The 25,933-nt window shown below is 40.3% G+C and overlaps 1 protein-coding gene across 4 annotated transcripts in view; it reads left to right on the top strand.

The window, feature by feature from the left end:
- The first annotated feature begins 9,696 nt into the window (after nt 1-9,696).
- Nucleotides 9,697-25,933, top strand: part of PHACTR4 (phosphatase and actin regulator 4) — an 81,446-nt gene continuing 65,209 nt past the window's right edge. For 2 of the 4 annotated variants that reach the window (XM_026676102.2, XM_087970704.1), the window contains exon 1: nt 9,718-9,842. The gene's annotated coding sequence lies outside the window, so the exon portion shown is untranslated. Of the gene's footprint in view, nt 9,871-25,933 lie in introns of all 4 variants that reach the window. The other 2 variants (XM_026676101.2, XM_087970703.1) reach the window with 2 other exon arrangements.

Here is a 25,933-nt window from a genome sequence, read left to right on the forward strand (position 1 = left end):
AAAAAGAAAAAAAATATAAATGTATATAATTAAAACAACATTCCATTCCAATTCAATTCTATCATTAATATTAATATTCATTAAAGTCTTAACATCTTTAACATTACTTTTCAATTAAATATCATACTTCTATGGGAACAATTATAAGCTTTCCATAGTTAATTCCCCCCCACTTTTCACTTATATTTTATAAAACATTAACTAATTAAAATGTTCCCATTCCTTCCTAATTCAATTTTGTCATTTATTTTATTTCACTTATTTTATTCACAAACATTTCACTAAATTACACTATTTTATCCCTCATTTTAATCATATGTTATTTCCAATTTTCTAAAGTTATTTCTATTACTAATATAACAATACAATCTTATGTACCTTTACAGAATTCCTTTTTCAGTTAGATTTTCACCCATTATCTCTAAATAGGTCCTATTTCTCTATATCTTGCACCGGTCCTTTGTAACTTCTTTTCCTTTCCTTCTTCCCTCTCTTCTCTCTCCCCTTTTTACCCCCTTGTCTCTCTACCTCTATTTCTCTCTTCTGTATTCCCCTTTTCTGTTGCTTTCCAGTATTATAATTATTTTTTGAATTAGTTTTCTTTTCTTTGGTTGTTTTTTTAAGTCTTAAATTCTCCATTCTCTTTCCCCCCTTTCCTTTTTCTTCCCCACATAGAATTACTTGTTCATTAAAGATGGCTCCTTCTTTGTCCCAGTCTTCTTGTTTTGCAGGCTTTTCTTGTTGTTTCTTAGTTCCAAATCTCCATTTCTAAGAATTGAAAAACAAAGCCAAAAGAACCCTTCCCTTCTTGTGCATCTTCTTTGTACTTTTTAAGCTCCATTTTCAATTCATCCAGAAGTGGTGCCATTGTATAAATTTTTAAACAACCACCCGATTGATTTTAGTCATTCAAATATAATAACCAAAAATCCAAAGATCACCAAATAATCCAAATACACGCAAGCTGTTTCTTTTTTGCTCTTTTTTTTTCACTTTCTCTTCCTGGAGTTACTATTTGGTTGCAAAGTTTCAGTTAAAATGTATCTTTTAGAAGTCTTGTTGAAGTTTTACTTTAAATTCTTTTTAATTCCAGGCAGTCTCCTCCCTCTTCCAGATCCTGCCCTTATTCTTTTTTTCTCACTTCCTGCTTATGAAAAAGAAAGTTTTTAATGTCCAGAAATCCTTATTATCCCTTTGGCATTTTGTTTTATTTTCAGCTTAATTGCCTATTGATGTCAAAGCGGATTTTTCCGATTTCTTATTTAACTCTTAGTTGTCAGTATAGGGAAGGAGAGAGAAGAAGAAAAAAAGCCAAACCTTTCCTTTTCACTTTCCTTCGCTGCTTCCGACTCTTCTTTGTGAGCAATGTTATTTTTTGTAAGTTTAAATTCCAGGGTACCTTGGTTGTTGCTTTTACAATTTAACTATTCTATTCCTATTCCTATTCCTATTCCTATTCCTATTCCTATTCCTATTCCTATTCCTATTCTATTCTATTCTATTCTATTCTATTCTATTCTATTCTATTCTATTCTATTCTATTCTATTCCTATTCTATTCTATTCTATTCTATTCTATTCTATTCTATTCTATTCTATTCCTATTCCTATTCCTATTCCTATTCCTATTCTATTCTATTCTATTCTATTCTATTCTAATTCCTATTCTATTCTATTCTATTCTATTCTATTCTATTTCTCTCTCTGGCTCTTGGTGGCATTACAAATTAAAAACCAAAGGAATAAAACAACATCCAATGACAAGAAAGAAAGGTGAGCATCCTGATGGAACAGACATTAGAATCCCTCACAAAGAGAGCCCAAATCTTCTGAAATGAAAATCTCTCTTCCACCCTCTTTCAATTACAGATAGTCCCCAACTGACAACAGTTCAGGCACTGAAAAAAGTGACTTATGACCATTTTTCACATGTATGATCGTTGGTCATGTGATTTACATTCAGCTGCTTGACAACTGGTGCATATTTATGACAGTTGCAGTGTCCTTGTGTCGTGCGATTCCCTTTTGTGACCTAGCCAAGTCAATGGGGAAGCCAAATGCATTTAACAACTGTGTTACTAATTTAATCACTGCAACGATTCACTTAACAAAATTTGGCAGGAAAGGTCGTAAAATGGGGCAAAACCAGAGGTGGTATTCAGCAGGTTCTGACCAGTTCTGGAGAATCAGGAGCGCAAATTTTGAGTTGTTCGGAGAACCGGCAAAGACCACCTCTGACTAGCCCCGCCCCCATCTATTCTCCGCCTCCCATTGAATCCCAGCTGATTGGCTGGGTCTTTTTTTGTTGCTCTGCACAGGAGAACGGAGCTGGAAAGCAGGTTAGTGGGGTGGGGAAGGAATGGAGATTTTACAGTATCCTTTCCCTGTCACACCCACCAAGCCACGCCCACCAAGCCACAGAATTGATAGTAAAACAATTTTTGAATCCCACCACTGGGCAAAACTCAACAAATTTCTCACTTAGCATCATAAATTCTGGGCTCAGTTGTGGTCGTAACTTGAGGACTTCCTGTCATAGCTACTCATATTTGATTCCCACCGGGTGCCATTTTGAACAGAAACAATTTTTAAAAGGAGGAACCTACACATTGCAGTTAGCCAAAGGCAAGCAAATTGCAATGTAATTTAGTGTTATGGATGGACTAAGAGATTGCAACTGGTGTTGAATAGAACACCTGTTTCCAGGAAATATTGCCAAACTGCTGTTTTGGGGAATTGTACAATTGTAACCAGAACTGATTGAATTTTATCTGAAGTTATAAAGTCCAGAGCAGGGGAACTCCTCCTTCCTGTCCTTCATTCCCTTCCCAACCCTGCAATTTTTCTGTTTTTCAGGTTCTCACCGCTTACGCCATTCTTCAATGTACTGAAATATTCTATAATAATTAAGTCATCATTCGACTATGGGTATTCAGCTACTGTTGCTTATAATTCCTGGTTTATTGATCGAGGACTATTAGATTCAGTTAGGACTGAAACTAGTGCAAAAATCTGCCTTAAGACATTTCTCATATCTTTTTTTTTCTCTCTGCAAAAGAGACTTCCAGTTTTGTATCTTCTCAAGTCCTTGAGAAGGTTTGATGGCTACTTTTATTGTCAGAAGATAGTATGGTCCTGTTCCTGATGGGATTACTTTCCATTATCTGTATCTGCCAGTCTGAAAAAAATTCCATAAGGGAGTTTTTGCCTGAAATCTTCCCTTAGGATTTAACAAAAACAAGCAAAGCTAAGGGAATATGAACAACATGAAGGAACATTTTATTATGCTGGGGAAATATAACCCCCCCCTAAAAACACAATAGATTCTAATACATACTTTGATACTAGGATTTTAAAGATTAATATCAAATTGATGCCAGAATTTTTCCTTCTAGGATTGATGGATAAACAGAAAAAATCATGGAAGATTATTTCAATATATGATTACAGTACTGTGGCAAGATTATTGTATCATATGCACAAAAATGCGAAACTAGCGAGGCTTCAGTTCATCAGAGAGAGCTTGGAAGCACAAATATGGCTTTCCACACCCCTTCTTGCTAAATATGTGTAAAAGCAAATTTCCTCTTTGACAATTTCACCAGAATTCTTTTTCACCTTGAAAAGGATTTCTAGAGCAACCTCCCTCCAATGAAATCCAGTTTAAAGAGCAAGGTCGTGGTGATGCACTGATAGGAAATCCATTCTTTGCAATGGCACAACATCCACGTGTAGAGCCATCGGGTTAATGCAGCTCCGAAGTTTGCCAAAATATAAAATGTCTCAGAGGAAAAGACGATATATTGGAGGTGTGATTCTGGAAAAACTCATGGAGACTGTTTCGCCTGTGTGTCGCGCAGGCGTGAAATGTGAGCTGTTAATGGAGGAAAAAGAAAAATGGCAGTGAGAGTAGGGAAAAAAATAGAGGGTGTGTCTTTGAAACATATCCTGGCTGAAACACTTGGTTTGAACACTTGAACTGGGGCTGTCTTAACACAGGGGCCTGATGGGCCCTTGTCCGTGGGCTCCACGAGTATAGGGGCCCCATACTAATCTGTGTACGTTGACTGTTCAATGCACCTTGTAACATATAAATACAGCAACATATTTATTACATATTTATTTGTTGGAAGTGCCAATGAAATAAATGCATGTTTAATTTTATCGACCGTTTACATTTTTATTCCTGTGAGTTGTTGTCGTAGGGGCCCCAGGACACTGCTTTGCCCGGGGCCCATAATGCTGTTAAGATGGCCCTGACTTGAACACTTGGTTTTCACCATTGACGTGAGGGAGAGTGGGATCAAAAACATCAAGATGGTAGCCACAACTTCATGACTGGAGTCTCTGCGGACATTTTCATTTATTTATTTAAAATATTTATAGAGCTACCCATCTTTCAAACAAGCTTCCAATCAAAGATGGAAGACAGGGGTCACCTTAGTGGTGGTATGCTACCAATTTGGACCGATTCAGCCGAACCGGTCGTAAAGTAAGCTTCCCACGATCAGCTGAGAGGAGGAAAAAAAAGCATGGAGAAAGAAGAGAAAAGTGCAGATTAGGCCCTCCCACCTGCCCCTGGCCTCAGCTGGTGTGGGGAAAGCTGTGCGCATGTGTTAGGTGTGCGTGTACACATGCACGATCACTAAACCGGTAGTGGAACAGGTAGGATCCCACTGCCGGGTCACCTATGATGATGGTTCCCATCATACACGACACATAAAAGGGCTAATGTCTCTACAGGTAGTCCTCGACTTGCAACAGTTTGTTTAGTGACCGCTCTAAGTCACAATGGCTTTGAAAAAAAGTGATTTAGGACCGTTTTCCACACTTACGACCATTGTGACATCCTCACGGTCACATGATCAAAATTCAGACGCTTGGCAATTTATGATGGTCGCAGTGTCCCAGGGGGTCATGTGATCCCCTTTTGCGATCTTCTGACAAGCGAAGTCAACGGGGAAGCCAGATTCACTTAACAACCATGGTACTAACTTAACGACCGCAGTGACTCCCTTAACCAACGTGGCAAGAGAGATCGTAAAATGGGGCAAAACTCCCATCTGACAAATGTCTCGCTTAGCAACAGAAATTTTGGGCTCAGCTGAGGTTGTAAGTTGAGGACTCCCTGTATTGCGTGATCACAACTTCCATCTTGATATTTTTGACCCTTCACTCCCCCAACAGATGCTCTTTTTGTCACAAAGAGGGGGAAACCCTTTTCAAAAAAAGTTTCTAAACTCTTTCTCAACGTAATTTCATTCTCTGCTGAAAACAGGGGATTGCAGAGAGAGCAATACCCATTGCGTGCGTTTCTTTGTTTTTCATTGGGGGCTGTTATTTCCCTCCCCACCCCCCAGGCACGGCTTGCCAAAGTCATCTTGCTGCTTTTGTCAGTTGTCTGTTGCTGCACAACAGCATTCTCTTCCGCGGGGACAAAGTCAAATGGATTTTGCTAAGAGCAGCAGGTTACTTATTTACTTTGTCCTGCAGTGAAAGGTCCTGAATTTTCTCTGTTCCCAGCATTTATTTTTGTTTGTTCCGAGGCCAGTAAAAAAATAAATAAAGGCGGTTTAATGTGTGTCAGGACAGGCATCAAGTGAGCCAAGATTTTCATCCCCGGAGATAGAAAAGGAAACTTCTGTGCCAGGATTTTCTTTTTTTGACTTTGTTTATTCCTTTGAATTATTTCTAGAAATACATGGGATCCAATAGCCTGTGAAACAGTTTAGCCTCTGTTTGGGGGCAAAATGGAAAACGTAGGACAAATCCATAATCCAAAATTCAAATTTGGGTATTAATATTGCCGTAATACTAACATGAAATAATAATAGGCATTTTTCAATGTATGCCCATTTTGTTTAGCGACCATTCAAAATTACAGCACTGAAAAAAAGTGACTTATGACTAGTCCTCGCATGTATGACCATTGCAGTGTCCTTGTAGTTTCCTGATTGTGATTTGGGTGCTTGGCAATCAGCAGGTATTTATCATGGTTTCAGCATCCCAGAGCTATTTTGCAAGCTTCCCAGTTGACTTTTGATAATACAAAGTCAATGGGGAAACCAGCAGGAGGTCGCGAGTTATGGTCTTGCTTAATTATTCTGGCAAAAAAAAAAAAAAGTGGCAATATTGGGTGTGGTTATGTGATGCCTCACTTCATGACCATACACACTGCTTAACAAATTTTCCATTCCCAATTGTGATTGTACCTGTAAAGCTGTGTGTGTGTGTGGGGCGGGAAACTTATGATCCATAAGCAGCTTTCTATCTGATTTCCAAATTACTTTGGAGCAGTGGTAGGATTCAAAATTTTTACTACCGGTTCTGTGGATGTGGCTTCATGGGTGTGGCTTGGCTTGGTGGGCGTGGCAGGGGAAGGATACTGCAAAATCCCCATTCCCTCCCCACCCCACTATCCTGCTTTCCAGCTCTGTTCTCCTGTGCAGGGCAACCAAAGAAGACCCAGCTGAAAAGCTGGGACTCGGGAGGCAGAGAATAGATGGGAACAGGGCCAGTCAGAGGTGGTATTTTGCCGGTTCTCCGAACTACTCAACATTTCCACTACCAGTTCTCCAGAACTGGTCAGAACCAGCTGAATACCACCTCTGCTCTATAAGTAGTTAATTCAGACAGTGTTCACAGGATGTGTTCAAAAAAGTCAAGAACATACCTCCCCCCTCCCCAAATGCACACATAAAAACCAGACAGAGCTTTGGTCACAATCTTGTGAGTGCAATCTTAACTTTTTTGAATGCACCCCGTAGATTCTCCTGAGTTCAGACCAGAGGTAAAATCCTTCTCACTTTTCCCAAACAGCCTGCAAGCCTGGAAAAGTAGAAGAAACTGAATTGATGGTGAAAGGGAAGAGATGAAAGTATTAGCCAGTGAATGAAAGAGTACTGTTGGCTCCAACCTTACTGCTTCCTGGTATGTATTCCTCTATTTTATCTTAACACAATCTTTCATAAGAGAATTGTGCAGCCCCACTGTGCAGTGAACAGAAAGACCTTCAATAACAACCTAAGGATTCATACCCTTTGTCAAAACACTGTTGGTCTAGGAATTTAAGCTGCAATACATTGGACAAACTCTGGGATCTGGCTTCCACAACACGATCACCAGCAGGATGATAATCTATGGTTTAGGACAACAATGTGTGATTGAGGTTTCTAAATTGAAGGAATGGTTTCATATTGGTGAGGGACCAAAAGCTGCTTATCTCACATTTCAGTGAGCTAGATATGCTGGGAATATATTACTTAAGTCCTAACATCTGAACAGCATTAATTTGAGGAAAACTTGTGTATGTACATGCTTACCTGAAAGTAAATTCCAACTGCCTTTAATAAAGGTATAATTCTTTTGACTATGTGGGTGAAAGCTGTGTTAATTACAGCTAGTTCTTAGACAGTTCTGGCATATAATTGAAGGCTGCAGCCTGAGTTACAAACTCAATGATCTTGTGGATCAAAGAATATTAATATGTTTCTTGTGATCTTGAGCTGAGATGAATTATTCAAAAGAATCCTTTGAAGTGTATTTCAACTACAGTGCATGTTTAGGAAGAATTGTGTGTGAACCTCTGTGTTGTAAAGATAATTATGATGAAGACAGGCAGCTGAGAAGTTTGATATATAAATAAATAATATTTGCAGAGACTTTGACACATATGATTTGGGCTTGTTCTATGGTTATTCCATTTTGGTTTAATATTCATGTTATTGCTGAAAGGATTTGGGGAAGAGAAACACAGTTTAAAATATTAAGAGGTTGAATTATATACCAAAAATCTGGAGAAAATGGAACACTTGGATTTTTCAAGGGTAGAATGTGGCTAAGTGGAATTGCTTTGTTAAAAATCTGCTATTTCCTATTTCATATCCTGGATTGAAAATATGTATTTATTCTCAGCCTTTGAACTGGCTCTTTATTCACATAAATGGAAGGATTGTTTCATAAGATTCTGGATGGTCAAGATTTAACTTGTTTAAAAACAGATTGCTTTACTTTAATATCTTATACCAAAGTATAAGATGCAATATATTTCTTTTTTATTATTCTCTATTTGTGTCTCCGTATGAATGTGTGTGTTTGTCTATGGTTTGTTGCACCCAATCTTTCTTTTTCTTATATTATTATAAATAATTTAAAAGCCCTAAGCTAAATAGCACATATGTTTTCTCCATTCCCCTTTCTGTTCTACAATGATCTCCTGGGCAAATATATCTACAATTGTAACTAATAGCGCACTTATTCCTCAATCTCTCTATGAAGTATGGCATTTTAATAGCCTAATAGCCAAAATCCACCCAGGAGGGAATATAAAACAAAACGGAGAAAAAATTGACTTGCTGGTTGAAGTCTTTGCTCTGTACTGTATAACTCAGTAAAAATGTCTTCACTCAGAGTGCAGTAGATTAAAGTAATATTTCCTACATGGTTTTTTTCCTTTTACAACCACTGCACTAATTAATCCCCCAAGCTGTTTAGAACTGGAAAAGACTTGTGGTTTTAAGAAGAGATTGAACCTTACAGAAATCATAGAATGACAAAGTTAGAAGGGACCTTGGAGGTCATCTAGTCCAACTCCCTGCTCAAGCAGCAGACCCTTACCAATCATCGAATGGCAGAGTTGGAAGGGATCTCAGAAGTCATCTAGTCCTTCACTATCAGTTGTTGTTGAAGTGCAATGCATTGGTGTGAGTGTGTTACCACCCACCCACACGGACTGAGAAATAAACCTTTGCAGGCTTGTCCATTCACTTTATTCAGCAATTGAGGATTATAGGTATCAAAGTGCAACTCCTCTGAGGAAGGAGATAATAACTATCCTGACTTAAGTAACAGTACAGTAGCAATAAAAATATTAAGTGTCTTAGTGGGAGGGGCAGGAACCACGTCCTCCTTCCAAAAATGCTTTTTTCTTCTTCTTCAAGAGGCAACTGGACTTTGTTTTTCCTTGAAGACGTTTCACTTCCAATCGAAAAAGCTTCTTCAGTTCAGAACTTCTTGGATGAGAAACGGAAACGTCTTCAAGGAAAAACAAAGAAAGTACAGTTGTCTCTTGAAGGGGGGAAAAAAAGCACCTTTGGGACAACCATGACCTGAATTATTGAGGCTCTCCACAGACACGTTCTCTGTCCTTCTCAGCAGCAAACAGCCAAGAATCAAGCGGCCGCTTTGCTAAGAGGACAGCGATACCTTTTATCTCGGCGACAACTTTCCTCAGGAAAATAATAATACGGTCATCATACTAAATTATAGTCCCACAAAACCACATGTTGCGCTTCAGTGCCTCAGTGTGAGATGACCGGGTCCTCTTTGTACAAACAGCCCGTATTGCTTGATTCATTCGCCATACCTGCCTGCACCCGCGGGTGCCTAGGATTGCATGGCTTTATTTGTCCTTTTTGTGTGTGTCTGTGGCCGTTTCATTGTTTCCCGCCCCCATCGCCCCCACCCCTCCTCGGTTCTGCTGAGGAAATAAATACAGCTAAAAGAAAAAGGCGTTTTTAATCCGCAGCCAAGCCAGCCACGCGCCTTTCTGCCACAAGCCGCTTCACCTCGCCGGACCTCACCTGCCTGCGCCCCCGGGTAAGGGCGTGGCCTCCCCAGCCCCTTCCCGCCGGACTACAAGTCCCGCCATGCCGTGCGCCGGCCGGCCTCCTCGTTCTCTTTCTCTCCCCCCTCGCTCCTCTCTCGCTCTCTCGCTGGAGCCGGGGCTTCCGGCGGCGAGGACCTTGAGCCTCCGAGGGAGTGCGCGCGGCAGCGGCGGTCTCGGGAGGCTCCGCAGACGGCAGGAGGCGAGGCCGAGCCGTCCGTCCGCCGGGAGTAGCCCAGGTGAGCCGGCTGCTCTCCGCCTTCTCAGGTGCGTGAACAAGTTCGGTCCGGACCGACTCCAAACTCGCCCCTCCCAAGAGGGGAGGGGTCTTGCGGCGCCCCCTCCACTTCAGCCCATCTTGAACCGGGCGAGGGTCCCCCCTGCCCTGGCTTCCCTTTCAGCGGCCCCCTCCTCCTCCTCCTCCGGCTGCCTTCTTTCTGCCAGTTCTCCAGCCTTCCTTGAATTCCTCCGATCGCCCCTTCCTCATTCCATTCTTTTGGAAGTTTTTCCACCTTCTGTCTATCTCATCCCCCACTTTGGTCCCCTGGGACTTTTATCAGCAGTTGTTGAAGGGCGCCGGTTCTTGGCTGTGTGCCTGATGGGCTCTGTAGTGCGAGGCATCGAGAAAGCGCGGGGTGTCTCTGTGTGTGTATGTTTGTGTGGGTTTTGTAGTCCATGTGGGAAATGTAGTCCAACTGATCCAGAAAGTGGTATGTGTATGGGTGTGTGTGTGAATTGTAGCGCAAAGCACCCAGAAAGTGGTGTGTGTGTGTGTGTGTGTGTGTGTGTGTGTGCAGGATGTATATGTATTGGGAAGGAGGGTAATGTAGTCCAAGGCATCCAGAAAGTGGAGTGTGGGAAATGTAGTTCAAGGCGTGGGGACAAGTGGTATCTGTATAATGGGGGAGGGGGGGGGGAGAGACCGCTGGAGGCGATTTCTCCTTTGACCTCACAGTTGTTCTTTGGGATTCACTGCCACAAGATGGAGTGATGGTCACCCCTTTGAATGGTTTGCAAAGAGGGATCTGCATAGATAGGGGAGGGTTATGCCACCAGTGGCATGGGAGTCCCAGAGTCCACATGCTATTTGCACACTCCTTTCTCAAGAGTGCATGTTAACATACCTACTGGTCCCCACCACATCTGGACTGCCAGGAGGAACCAAAATGTTACACTTCAAAGGCTGATGGCCTAATCCAGCCATCTCTGTATTGTCTTGCTCATGCCTTCTAGGCATGTATATCTAAAGATTAAGTTTCTCTTTTTCCCTTCTGAGTCAACCACCTTTTTGTGTAAGGAGCACAACATTGAATATAGCAGTTGTTGGGTGCCACACCAGGAAATTATTACTATAAAGGTATTTTTAAATTGTGTAAGACATGGCTTGAAGGGAAGTTACACATTGGTTTTCAAATATCTGCACTGTATTGAATATACTGATAATACTGTATGTTAAAAAGTTATTGAAAGGAATAGTCTAAGATAAAATTTTTGGGGCATGCTGGAAATAAGCCCATGGCATGCCTGTGTGCTATGTCATTGAAAACTACTGTACTAAGTGATCTATTATGTATTAAACTAGACAAAAATTCTACATTTCTAAAAATTGATCCCTTAGGATGCTTTAAAGTGGAATTTCTAGGGGCATCTGTTATTACTTTTTAAAATTCTTGTAAGGTTTGTCATTACAACCTTTGAACCCATACCTTTACTATTATTAGGTCCTCCCACTTTCCCTCTTACCTTTATTGCTATATTCCTGCTCATTTTTCTTCCCTTGTGAATAGCTAAGGTGGTGAATACAAGGATTGCGGTTCACCGCAGCACAGGATTAGACTCCCTTGTGGTTCCTGTCTCCTTGTGCTGCAGGGGGAAATGCCTGAACTGTTGGGATGGATGAAAACTTCATTTCAGGATAGTCTGCCATTAAATCTTCCCCATCCCCAATCCTTCAGTGATTTCCATACCTTGCCAAAATATGGGAGGGGAGACCCAGAGGTGAGCTAATCATTGTTTTAACCTTGATCATTTTGTGGAAAAAGAAGTACAGTAGTGGGTTTTGAAAAAAATTAAGAACATGCTAATGTTAACTTGGTCAAATGAATGACACCTACTGTTGCCTGTGTGCTGAAAATCAAGAATGAAAATAATTACGGTGATTAGGTAGGAGTAAGTGTAGCTTTCTGTAGATTAGATAGATTTCTCTAACTTGGTGTCCTCTGTGTATCTTAAATTGTAGCTGTAATCCTCCCATATTGATAAGATACTGAGTTTTTTTAAGGTTGCCTATTTTGGAAAATTCGTTATAAGTTGTATAAGAGGCTGAAAAACAGCTTCTATCCCAGGGCAGTAACACCATTGAATTCTACTGAATAGTGCAATATTAATGTAGTATCAGGGATTTTCAATTCAATGTATAAAATGTGAAGGATGTGTGTTTGTGTTTATTTTCATAATCATAATGTACACTGAAGATGGTATTTAATTTCATTGTACGAGGTGCAATGACAAAGTAAACTAAACTAAGAAAGATAGACAATAGAGGAATAGTAGAGAAGAAATGTGGATTGTCACAGGGAATCTAGCAGGACTGTGTGTTGTGATTATATCTTTTCATAGGTTCAGATTAGTAGCTTTTGATTACTCAGATTTTCCATTTAAGCTAGATAAATAATAGATAAATTCAAATCTATGGAAAGCCAGTTTGGTGGTATGGTTAAGGCATCAGTCTTGAAACCAGGAGACTGTGGGTTCTAGTCCTGCCTAAGGCATAAAGCCAGTTGGGTGATCTTAGGCCAGCCACTTTCTCTCAGTGCTACAAAGGAGGCATTGGCAAACCCCTTTTGAAAAGCCTTGCCAAAAAAACTAGGGACTTGTCCAGTCTCTGAGAATCAGAAATGATTGAATGGAAGGGGGGAAAATCTGTACTTTAATTGATAAAAGCAAAGGGTATTTATTGAGGTAAACAGAATTGTATGTTTGTCATACATAGCTCTTGTTAGGTTCTGGTCTTTGTATTCATTTGAACTATGATAAGTTATTTAAGTGAAGTTCTAGTGGGATAGCTAAGCAAAGTCTGTGGCATAACCAAAGCTAATTAACATATTGTGGCATAAACTTATGCTAATTCTTTTTTTAATGCGCAGGAAAGAAAGATAGGTTACATGAAAGTTTCAATAGATATCTGTAACGGTGAACTGTTGTTAAATAAATGAGAAATAAATAAGTGAAATTGATGTAAAAGCCAGACAAGAACAAGTTTGAATATTAGAAATTTGGCAATGCAATGCAGTTCAATGTACATAGACATAAAGTTTGTATTTGTAAGAGGAAGGATTTTCTTTTAGATCTGCAGCACATAATGAATGCTTAGTAAGCAAATCTGTGGGATATATAGACCCCACCCCCAAATTAGAAAAAAATATAATTTATTGTTGTAAAAGTTAACATTAAAAATACTGAAAGTTGCATAAGTGTATTGAAAATATATACGCACTTGAATAATATTTACCTTAGATAAGTATATACAGAATGGTAACTATTAACTCTTGTAACATCCTGTTGATTTTAGTGTGAAAGAGAGCATAGGTATAACTCTCCAATTGAAATTGGTGGCACTTGACTTAGACAAATTGTGACCCCTGATAGCTGCAGATCTGTGTTGAATGTGATAACAGTCTGTAAGACCAATTCCCCTTTCTGATGCAAAGAAAAAAGAAAAAAAAGTGGGGGAATAAATATATTCTGGGATTGTAGCAGCCACATAGTGTGAAGAACTTGCTTTTCTAATGTTTATTTTTAGCCATTAGTCATAGTCACTGATTAGAGAGTTCCTTCTGATAAGGGTGGCTGCTTAGTACTGTTGTTTGGGGCTAGTTGGTAATGATGTCACAAATGCTTTAAGCAGCGGACTTAAGCAGAAAAAGAAATATTTCTTTTTTTTATAAATAAATTTTATTAAATTTACAATTAAAAACATATCGACATTACATACACAAAAGGGAAAAAAACAAAAAAAGAACACTCGGTCTTACAAACTGGAAAGAAAAGAGAAGAAGAGATGTAAAAGAAAGAAAGAAACAAAGGAAGAGAAAGAGAAAAAAAGAAAAAAAAGATGCGTTTAAAAACAGACAATATCCTTTTTGACAGTCTGCAAGATCCAATTCTCCTACCTTAATTTGAATACACACATCTTATCGATATCTATGCTTAAATTACCCATTGTCCATTAAGCAGTTTATCTCTGGACTAACCAATTATACCAAGAGTTCCAATTATCGTAAAATGTTGAAGACTCTTTGTTTTTAAGTGCTATAGTTAATTTATCCATTTCTGCACAATCACATATTAACAATTCATATCCTAACTGCAGCCAGATTAGCGTTTGCCCAGTGTTGGAAATCACCCTATGCACCTACAGAACAAATGGTCATCCAGAAAAAGAAATATTTCACTTCCCCAAAACCTGTTGCTGTATTTTGAAAAGCTGCTGAAAGACCCCATGTCATTTATGACAAGAGGCCTCCCTAAGTAATATGATGTTTGTATGTTAAGTTGGGTTTTATGGCACGAATAAGGGGTTGCAGTAAGATGAAAGGAAATGGATAGCTGTAACAACAATTTTGTGAATGCATCCATTGCACACTTTGAAAATTCCAAATTCATCTCTGGTCCCCAAAAGTTGCCTATTTTGGTTTAGGTTTTCTGCAGGTATGAATTTTATGTTGACTTCAGTGTAGTTGGGAGGTCTAACTAAAGCTTGGCCCTGTGACCCTGGTAAAACTTTATTGACACAATGATCCTTGAATTGATGTCTCTGTTTACTAAGGACTGTTGGTCTAGCTAGCTGGTGTGAGCTGTGGATGAAAACAAATCTCTCTCTCCCTCTCTCTACCCCTCTCATTTTCTAGTGATGTCAGCCAGATTGTGTACCAGAATTTGTGAAATGCCTTAAATCAGGGATAAGCTGTGTTCACATAGATAGCAAAGCTAGGAATTTTTTTTAAAAAAATGTGGCTCAATGAATGAGTCTCCATGGTTGTTTATGCTAATTTATGGCTAGGTCCTTGGTACTTTCCAGATATTTTGGATCATACAACTCCATGTCCTATTGGCTAGGATGGATGGGAGCTGAAAATTTAAATCTCTGGAAAGTTTGGTTGCCTTCTCTTGCTTAGATTGGTTTTCAAACATTTCATTATCAAAATATAAAATGCAGAAATAAAAATAAAAATGAAGATATCAGAAAAATAAGGGAGGAAAAGGGGAAGAGAGAAAAATATAGGATGAAAGGGAAAAAGAAAAGCATTGACTTCCAAGTGATGGAATAGAATAAGGTAGTAACATAAAACCTCAACTTTTTATTTTTATGTGATAATATACACTAGCCATTTCTATAACAACAAACCTGTCTAATCAGCTAAACCCAAAATCAAAGTTTAGTTTTTTTCCACTTCAATCACAAAGTCCAAAACCGATTTCCAACCAATTTAACTGTATTCTTTTCTTTTAATCAAAGCAGTCAGTGTAGCCATCTTTGCTAACAACTCCATCAACTTTTGCAGCCATTCATCCATTGTGGGAATCAAAGTATCCTTCCATTGTTTGTTCATAAAATATTTTTGCTGCTGTCAACACACACATACCCCCCCCCACACACACTCAATGTTCCAAAAAAATTTCAAGTTCTTTATCCATTAAACTGAAAAGGAAAGACTCTGGTTTTTTCTTTATATTCACTTTAAGAATTTTCTGCTTAAATTGGGTAAGATAGTGAACCTGGCCAGCATTAAAAACAAATATTGTTAAATATAAGAGATTTCCCCCCCTAGAATCTAAGCCAGCGAGTTCTTGTCACCTGTTTCCTAAAAGATTCTTAAGAATGACTGTATCAGAAATGCATTGTTCATATTGATTGATTGATTGATTGAAATGTATATGGTCGCCCAACGACTCTCAGTGGCTCTGGGTGGCTGTTTATGTTCATAGTTTGCTGGGCGCCGCCATCTTGTTTTGATGAAAAAGTGCTTCCAGTGAGCTTTTCTGGGTAGAAAGCTCACCGGAAGCACTTTTTCATCAAAAAATGGCAAGATGGCTTTCCGGTAGAAAGCCATTTCCCCGCTCCAGCTGATGCCGGTACCAGGCTGCATAACAAGATGGGGCGCCCAGCTGATGCCGGTACCGGGCCACGGCATAAAAAAGGTTGGGGACCACTGAGTTAGAGAGTTTCTGTAGCTAAGGGTGAAATTGAACCTGGGTCTCCTTGCCTTGACCTCTCTCCCAAAAAGCCAAAATATTGTGCTGCCATTTTTACCATGGATTTTGGTGGCTTTGGAGGGAATTCAACAGTCACAAAAATGGAGGGGCTTTGGTTAGTGTATAAATATTCCATTACTGATGCACAGGGTATGACCCTCTGCTAAGATATGCCTCCTGGCTTGGTGTGCTTAGGTTTTATTAGGCAAAATAATGTTATTATAATGTAATGATGCATAAAAGCGAAGCACTGGTCGATCCATTATGCAGGGATATAATACACAGTGAGACCAAACGCGTAAGTATTGTGAATTGTGCAGTTTTCATGTGTGTTTAAGATGTTGTTGGGGCTATGCAGAACTGGGTGCTGGAAAGGAAGTGTAGGAATTAGACTATAAAATGCAGCTCTTCTTGTGATGTCAGCGTAGAAGTGCAAATATAAATAAGAGAAATCAGGAATGAATTTAAATATAAAGTGCTATTTTGAAGTACATATATATGAGCATATCTGGCACCATTTGACTCCTCCCTGAAATTCCTTCCTAAAGGCTTCCTTTCTGAGTTCAGTTCTTCCCTGATCTGTCTTCATTCTTCTTTAAGGATTGATGATGAAAAGGAAAGAGACTCAGTATAGTTTTGGTTAAAATTGGTTAAGGCATTGGACTAGGAGCAAGCAGATCCATATTCTAGCTTATGCTTAACCATAGAAACTCACTGGGTAACTTTGGATCTCTCTTCTGCTCTCTCTGGTCACCCTATCTCACAAGGCTTTTTATGTTGTGCCTTCCAATAACTGGGCAAATCCCTGCAATTTTCTTGGCAAGATTTTTGGTTTTGCCATTGCCTTTTTCCTAGCGCTAAGAGACAAATAGCATTATTAGAGCTTGCAGTCTTCCATTTTTTAGCCTGGTGCCTTAACTACTATACCGAACTGGCTCTGTTGGAAAACTAAGAGGAAGCAATATATTGCATACACCACTTAGCTCCAGTTATAAAAATGCAAGCAAGTAAACGAACAGGTTTATTTATAATAGGTCTGTTTATTGCCAACTTACATCTGGATAACGTTCACTCACTGCCTTGAGTAGGAAAGATTGGAATGATCATACTAATTTCCCACAATTCCCCTGATGTAATTTTGTAATGGAGCTTGTGGGAAAATGGCCTCAAGCTGTTTAAGGCTAATTGCAATCCTGCCATTAAAAGTGTTTTAAAAAGGACTTTTTGAGGCAGTCGCGTTGTTGATAGTTTGGGCTATACAGTTACAGACCTTGCTAAAGCCAGTGGCCTCTATGGACCTTCATTGGTTTATTCATGCACTTCAGTGGGTATGATGGTGTTGCCTGACTTTTCTTGTGCACTTTTGCAAATGCTGTAGTCCTTTTATCGTCGTGTCAGTGGTATGCAGATTACAAAATAGAATTTGCAGTTGCATAATTAAAACTGAGGTGTGATCAAGTTCTCAAGAGAAGGCAAGGCAGGATGGTCAAACAATGGAAACTAGCTATGAAAGAAATCTTAACATCTTGACTGGTTTGCCAATGTTGGTAAAAAACCCTCATGCACAGAGAGACACACTGTCACCTGAGATCCAAGTGGCACTGCAATACACTTCGTAAATAAAATATAGAATAGGGAATTGGTGCAGACAAGAGCAAATCAAATTACGAACCTTTGTGCTAATAAATTGTGCTACTGCCTCGTCCGGTTGCCGATTTATTTGCCTTGCTGGCTGTGCTGGGCATGGTACCCTCCCAAGTGGCCAGCAGTTTGAGGGTAAGAAAAATTGTAGTAAGTCATGGAAAGAATTCAGTGAATCAGCCATCCCTGCTCCTATCCAAACATGGACTGGCTTTACAACACCTTTAGCTAAAACTGTAGTCCAGTCAAGACTCTTTTGGCTGAAGCCCAACTCCTGATGGCTTCATGGGCGTGTCCACCTAGTTTTCTTGGCAGTTGTATGAAAGTAGCTTGTTATTCCTTCCTGCTTCTGGGATATTATGTCTGACTTCACAGCGTAGCTTATATTCATTGTTAATCTTTACATAAAATCTCCTTTGGATCAAGGTTGGTGGTTTCATGGGCACTTCCTGTAGTTTCAGTTTATATGGCAAAACTTAAAAAGTGATTTGACATTTTTCTTCTTCAGGGATTTTTTTTAAACAATCCAAAGTATTAATCAAACCTAATCCTTCTTAGCTTTTAAGCTCAGAAAACTTTACCCATTTTCTGGATCCACATAAAACATTGAATCATATCCCAGTCAAATGGTGGATCCACACACAAAAAATTAAGTGCACTTAGCATGTTGCCCAAATGACAATGTTAACTGAATAGGTTAAGGTTGCTGTATAAACCCAGCAAAAGGTGATAATGATAATTCTGAAGATAGAAAAAAACTGTTATTCTTCTGATCCCCTCTCTTATCTTTTTGGTTAAGCCTATGCTGTGATCCTTATTTGCTGCTGAAATTGGATGTGGCTAGTGCAGGGTTGTCAAACTTGATTTAATTGAGGGCTGCATCAGGGTTGTGTTTGACCTTGGGGGACTGGGGTGGGCGTGGGCATGGCTAGGGTGGCCATGGCCAGCTTGACGTCACTCGTGTTGGGGGTGCCTGTGGTGGCCCGTGGTGCTTCTGCCAACGAAAACGGACTCCCGAGCTCCGTTTTTACTGGCAGAGGGTTGCAGGAGGCCATGGCTGCCGAAAACAGAGTTCGGGAGGGTTGTTTTTGCCAGCAGAAGCACCGTGGGCTGGTCCTTTGCTGTTTCCAGGGTGGCCCCGTGGGCCAGATCTAAGCACCCCACTGGCCAGATCCAGTGCCCGGACCTTGAGTTTGACACCCCCTGGGCTAGTGCAAAATTGCAAACTTGAAATACCTGTGTTCATTTTTAGCCTTAATTGTAACATGTCATACAATTGGAGCTTGGCTGTAGATTGGAGGAGCTTGGGATAAAAATTAATCAAATGGGAGAAAATTATATTCTCAGCCTGAGCGCCATTGTTAGGGAGCCATTCTCGCTATCTATTTGCATTATTATTTCTGGTTGGAAATAATTACAAAAGACTAGTGCTAAGGCATATCTTTCATGGTCTAGTTCAGGGGTCTTCAAACTTGACAGCTTTAAGACTTATGGACTTCAACTCCCAGAATTCCTCCTCCTGTCATGTTAGTTCAGGAATTCTGGGAATTGAAGTCCACAAGTCTTAAACTTGCCAAGTTGGAAGACACTTGGTCTAGTTTGATACCCTGTGTTGTTGTTTTCTTTAAATATTTCAGTTAACCTTTAAAAGGAAATAACTTTGTGTTTTTTTTTAATGAGTTAGACAGAGAACCTGTTTTAACATGTCTATGAAAGCTTGGTAAATAAAATAGAAATGTCTCTTTTCTTTGGGCTGAAGTTATTATTGCCTTACTGAGAAACTCAGCAGGCACGAATGGGAGAAGTGAATATTTCCCATTTTTTTCCTGTTTTGCCAACATAGACCAGGACATTGTGCTCATCCGGGATTAAATGTCTTGGAAACCTATGAGTTTGGGAACATTGATTTACCTAGTTTATTTATTGCCACTCCGATTTTGAACAAGGAGTCCTTCCAAGTTGGCTCATGGTAGCAATTTTATTTTAAGGCAATCATAAAATGAAGTTAAATACCATTAATATACTGTATAATATTTTGAACTGGAAGAATGACAGAAGACAGGCCATTTCATCATTGGTTAACCTCTGTTGTCTTTATGGATGGGTCCAGATTCTTATGTCTTTAGGGAGTTGATTAATTTTGTATGAGGCTCATCTTGTCAAAAGTGTATAAGGGAGAAATGTTTAGATGTCTGGTACAAACTGAGGATTGTTATGGGTGTCGTGACATCACCTCCCTGATAACAGCCTGCCACATATGGCATTACTTCCCCTCCTCTCAATGTGGGTGTGCTTTTAGCACCAGATCCAATAGTGCAGAGGTGTCAAACTCAATTTCATTGAGGGCTATGGCTGACTTCGGGGTGGGCGGTGGGCGGGCGTTGCTGACCAGGTGGGTGTGGCCAACAGGATGGGTGTGGTCAGATTGATGCCACTCACTGGGCATGGCCAGATGGGTGGGCGTGGCCACTCCCCAAACTGCTGGCATGTTTCCTCTTCGCACTGGGTAGATGTGGGCCGGCCCCTCACATTTTTCAGGATGGCCCCGCAGGCTGGATCCGACCACATCGCGGGCCATATCCGGCACGCAAGCCTTGTGTTTGACACCCCTCCAATAGTAGCTAAATGTCATTGGTTACTTATATAGGCAGTCCTTGACTTACAACAGTTCATTTAGTGACTGTTTGAAGTTATAATGGCACTGTAAAATGTGACTTATGACCACAGGTGGTATTTAGCAGGATCTGGCCAGTTCTGGAGAACCGGTAGCAGACATTCTGAGTAGTTCGGAGAACCGGCAAATACCGCCTCTGACTGGCCCCGCCACCATCTCTTCTCCGCCTCCTGAGTCTCAGCTGATTGGCTGGGTCTTCTTTTGTTGCCTTGCACAGGAGAATGGGGCTGGAAAGCAGGTTAGTGGGGGTAGGGTGGGAATGGGGATTTTGCAGTATCCTTCCCCTTCCACGCCCACCAAGCCACGCCCACAGAACTGATAGTAATTTTTTTTTAATCCCACCACTACCCATGACCATTGCAGCATCCCCATGGTCATGTGATCAAAGTTCAGATGCTTAGCAACTGACTCATATTTATGACGGTTGCAGTATCCCAAGGTCATGTGATCACTTTTTGTGAGCTTCTGACAAGCAAACACAATGAGGAAACCCAGATTCATTAAACAACTGTGTTACTAACTTAACAACTGCAGTGATTCACTTAACGACTGTAACAAGAAGGGTCATAAAATGCGGTAAAACTCATTTGATGTTTCTGTTCAAAATTCACAACTGTCTTGCTTAGTGACAGGAATATGGGCTCAAATGTCTTTGCAAATTGAGGGCTACCTGTACTTGAAAGGAAGGGGCATGTTTTGACCTCACAATGGTCATTTCAGAAGTTCTGAGCGTTTGGGCTAAGATTGGATCAAAACTTAAGATTTGTTTCAGGCAAAATTATTCCTAACGGCCATTGAGAAGAATCTTGAAACGTGCTATTTTGATATTTATTTTTTTTCTCAAATTTATATGTATTCTGGGTTTGAAAGAAATGGATATGTTCTGAGAGTTTGTTTGAAGCCAGGATCCCTAACAGATCATATGTGCGTATCGGAGAAGCCTCATTTAGTAACGTGAATGGCAGATTAAAAAGCTGAAACCTTTGCACATCTGCCTCTTTTTAAAGGATTTGTTTTGTTTCGACAGCATTAAAATGGCTGTGAAATAATCATTTTGAATGTTGGCTTCGTTAACATTGATGTGCCAGGCTGCAAAGCAGGGATCAGGTCTCCTCCATCTCTCTGACTTGGAAGCAGGCCACATAGTGTGTTATTTGTGATGAAGGTAGTTAAACACTTGAATATTAAAGTCTGGGTTTGCACAGTGTACCAGCCACTAGGCTAAACTAAGCCCGTGCAGTTTGTGACTTATTGCGATGTAGGAACCCAACCTTTGTTCAGTTACAATGTGCTTTAGTTTTTTTGGAGCATAGCCTATTTTTTCTTTATTAACCATTACAATTGTGTTTTGCTAACGTGGCTTTAGGATTTAATGTGTTGTAAGAAGTCATTGAAGTGGCTTATCCTAATTGCTCAGATGGACAAGGCTATGGGAAACTGAACAAATGTTTGTCTTCTTTCTCTCTAGCTTGCAGACATTTTGTTTAATGTAGCAAATTACTTGAACAAACGGCCAAGATACCTTTGGAGAATAGCCACTAAATCTAAGAGCTCTTTGAAAAAAACAAACAAACACCAGAAATTACATTTCTAGCCTTTAAAATGCAGAGGGGGCATTGAAAGCATGACAGGAATAACATTCAAGGAAGAGAAATTAGGAAGAGAAATAAAAAAGAAAACACAGCTTCTCTGTTGTTAAGTTTTGCCCATGATGTCAATATGCTCTTTGAAGTAGAGGTTTTACATATAGAAACTACCTAGTTCCAAACATCATATTGCCTTCCTAAAGCCTTTGAAAGATACACTAAATCATTGCTGACAGCTTGGAGATAGATAGACAGCATCCCAATGCACTAGGTTGTTTCCATTTGAATTTCCCAATCATGAGTTAGATAATGACATTGTGCAGCTACCGATAACACTTGCTGGTTTGTTGCACTTTATATGCAAAATGTATTTCTAGTACAGACAGTTCTCAACTTACAACCACAATTGAGCCCCAAATTTCTGTTGTTAAGTGAGATATTTGTTAAGTGAGTTTTGCCCCATTTTATGACCTTTCTTGCCACAATTGTTAAGTGAATCACTGCGGTTAGTAACCTGTTACTTAAGTGAATCTGGCTTCCTCATTGACTTTGCTTTGTCAGAAGGTGGTCAAACGTGATCACATGTCCCTGGGACACAGCAGCCATCATAAATATGAACCAATTGCCAACCAAAGTGTCTGAATTTTGATCCCATGATCATACGGACGCTTCAAACTGTGCAAAACAGTCATTGGTCACTTTTGTTCAGTGCCGTTGTAACTTCGAATGGTCACTAAATGAACTGTTGTAGGTCAAGGACTACCTGTAAATTAAGTGATACAAACCAACAAACTCCTGCAAGCACAAAATGCATTACCTCGGAGGAATATGGTCATCACCAACTCTGAAAATCTGATGCATTTTTTCGTTCGGAGCTATTTAGAACTACTGTACAGTGACATAAAAATGAACGCTGATAAAATGAATATTTTATCTTGAATTAAAAGGGACCTCTGCCCCGTTCACCTCATTATTAAATGGGCTCTCGTGCTGTTATTAAATTTATAGTCTGCAACAGTGGTTCTCAGCCTGTGGTGCACAAATTCTTGGGGGGCTACAATTCATAGGGGCCCTGTAAATTCTTGAATAAATGTTATGATTTAAATCTTGAATTAAGTCTTGGGGCAACAAAAGATACTTAAAGGGGGTCCATGGTGAAGAAAAGGTTGAGAACTACCGTGTTTCTCATATAATAAGGCCGGGTCTTATTTTTTTTTGAGCCCCGAAAAAATGGCTAGCCTGTCTTTTCAGGGGTGACTTAATTCCCCCCCTTGCATCTTCGGGCAGGCGGGCAGCGACGGCTTGGATGTTGACCTCGGCATTGGTGGGGCACTTCGTATCGGGGTCAACGCAGGCAGCACCATATCCAGGTGTGCAACAAAAGTACTTCCTAATGGCAAGCCCCCCCACCATTCCCCCCCATTTCACATGTTTTAATATAGGCCTTAATTTGGGGGGGGAGGGGCTTAATTTCATTTCATGCCTATAAAACATGCTGGGACTTCCTATTAGGGGAGGCTGTATTGTTGGAGAAACAGGGTACTAGCCTACAGCTTGCCTTCTGTAATTCAGCATTCTCCTTTCCTCTGAGACGAACCAACATTTGACATCTCACCCCTCTTACCGCTGCATTTTAATGCTGTAGTTGAAAAACATACACACCACAAAACAGCACAAAGCAAAAAGAAGCCAACTATTGTCAAAGATTGCAGTTTATTTATTATTCATGTGTTTATTTTTGTCCTACCTTTATTGCTTTTTTGAATAACTCAAGGCTGCAAACAAACCTAATATCCCTTCCTTTTTCTATTTTCCCATCAACAACAACAACCCTGTGAGGTGCATTGAGCTGTGAGAGAGGGACTCGCCCAGCTGACTTTCATGTCTAAGGCAGGACTAATGTGGTGAAAAAAACACACACAATAAAACCTTAACCCTCGTTCTAGGAAATCCCTCATATGACATAAAGGCAGTGTTTCACCTTCACAGTTACGATTGACATTCAGTGGTGTTTTATGTTTGATCTCCCATGACTTGCATGTTCAGTCAGGCATAGCATTGGTATTAATTTGAGAGAGACTGAAATACTGTTTTTAGCAATGGCTTCTTCGTAGCGGCTGGCTATTCAGAAACCACTTGTTCACGGCTGCTGAATCATTCATAGAATATCATAAACTAATTGCAGAAACTTTACTAAAAGGGTGAGGTTCATAGCTCACTGAAACCTGGTTTGAAACGTGTGTTTTATATCTAATTATGATAAGGACTTTCTAAGTAGGCAGCTGGTGTAGACAGCTAGTATTTTTCCCCCCTGCTCTAACTGGTTTTCCTCTGAAAGTGTTGATATATATATACTTTTTTTTTAGCTAAGCGAGTTCTGCTTTATAGTGTAAATTTCCAACAGAAGTAGTTGTGTTACGTTGGCAACAGAGCAAACAAAAAAAAACCTTGAGTGTTCAGCATAGCACACAAGCCAACTAAAGCCCTTCAAAACATCCTAAGCAGACCAAAAGCTCTAACAACCCCAGAAGAAAAAAACAAGAGTCATTCTACAACATACAATGTGAGGATGGCAACAACCACTGTGTAGGACAAAGAGGCAGAAGAAGACTGGCAGAAAGCATCCACCATCACCAACTAGCAGTCAGAAGACATGATGAAAATTGTTTAATTTCACAACATACAGACAGATTTAACCATAGTTTCGATTGGAAAAAGGTGACCAAATCCAAAACGCCAGGGGATTTCTAGAAGCCTGGCACTCTGACAAATCAGCCATCCATTGTTCTGATCCAGGCTTCATCGAACATAATTAAACACAAACTTGTTTTAAAAGCATAGCCTACTTTATTGCAATGCTGGGAATTAACTTTCATTCCCAGCCAGAACTAATCTTAAACAATTCCTCAAGATGAGCTTACACCTTTCAGTGCTGTGGAATGCTGCCAAAAAACAGAAGGCCAATTAATTGTAACAGAAAACAACTGAAGTACCAGAAAAAACCAACCAGAGTTCACAGAGCTTCAAGGAGGACTCGGAATCTATTGAACTACCTTGCTTCCTGCAAAGAGTTCGTCATTGAGGTCTGACTTTTATCCCTCATGGGGGGGGGGGGGCAATCACCTCCCAGGCTTACTCCTGAGTCGCCCCTTCTGCTTCAGCTGCTCTGTGCACGTGCGCACTGGGAACAGGCTCCCCTGGGTCCTCTGCTTTGCTGCTGCCAGACTCCAAAGGCTCAGAAGGCAGCGCCCCACTCTCAGATGGTCCTGGCCCCATCCCTGCATCGAACGCAGGACCCTCGTCCAAGCCCTCTCCAGACTCCCTGACTGGTCCCCTTTCTTCCTCACTGTCCGATACCTCTGCCGTCTGCACCATCTGCCAGCGAACCACAAAATCCATAGACACGTAGACATTAACAACACCTCTAGGTTATGTAAACGAGACAATCAACCAGCCCAAAAGAGAATGAAAAGATTCCGGCACTTCTCCATCAGCAGTCAGTGCTGGGATCAACATAGATTAACTCCAAGGTTAACTTCAGACCAACAACTGTGTAAACAATACCCCAATCAAGAATCTGCCAAAGAAGCCAACAGCAAACAGACCAACCCAAGAATCTTTAAAACCACCTCAACAAACACTGACTGGCAAGCCACTAGACTAGAATATAAAGTGACAGCAAACCCCACTCCTTACTAGCACTGATGATGTTACTCAGTTAGGGTAATGAAACGTCTGTAAGAAAACAAGCAAGCTCAGAGAGTTTTGAGGGAATCTTCAAGACTGCCATGTAAGTTTGTTTTTGATGTTAGTCTACTGTTAGGGTAAAACAAAAGTGATTCCTGAACTGTGCCAACCATTTTCAAGTTTTAAAAATCAGGACTGGCATTTTGAATTGGGCCCAGCAATGATGTGTATGGATTGCTGTGTGTGTGTGTGTGTGTGTGAGAGAGAGAGAGAGAGAGTGATATACAGATAGTCCTTATGGCTATAATTGAATCCAGAATTCCCCTTCCCTCCCCCTCCCTTCCCCATATTCCAATAAACAAGGATATTTTTCCATTTTAATTCAAGTCAGGGAGTCATGGGTAACAATTTCAGGGTTTAAATCCAGTTTTGTAGCTACAATTGTTCAAAAGCCAGAAACTATTCTCAAGTTTGAATGAATTGGGCA

This window comes from Notechis scutatus, chromosome 8 (genome assembly GCF_049901735.1).
Source record: "Notechis scutatus isolate UNSWTSFEM ecotype Mainland chromosome 8, rNotScu1.2, whole genome shotgun sequence".
NCBI classification, from domain to species: domain Eukaryota; kingdom Metazoa; phylum Chordata; class Lepidosauria; order Squamata; family Elapidae; genus Notechis; species Notechis scutatus.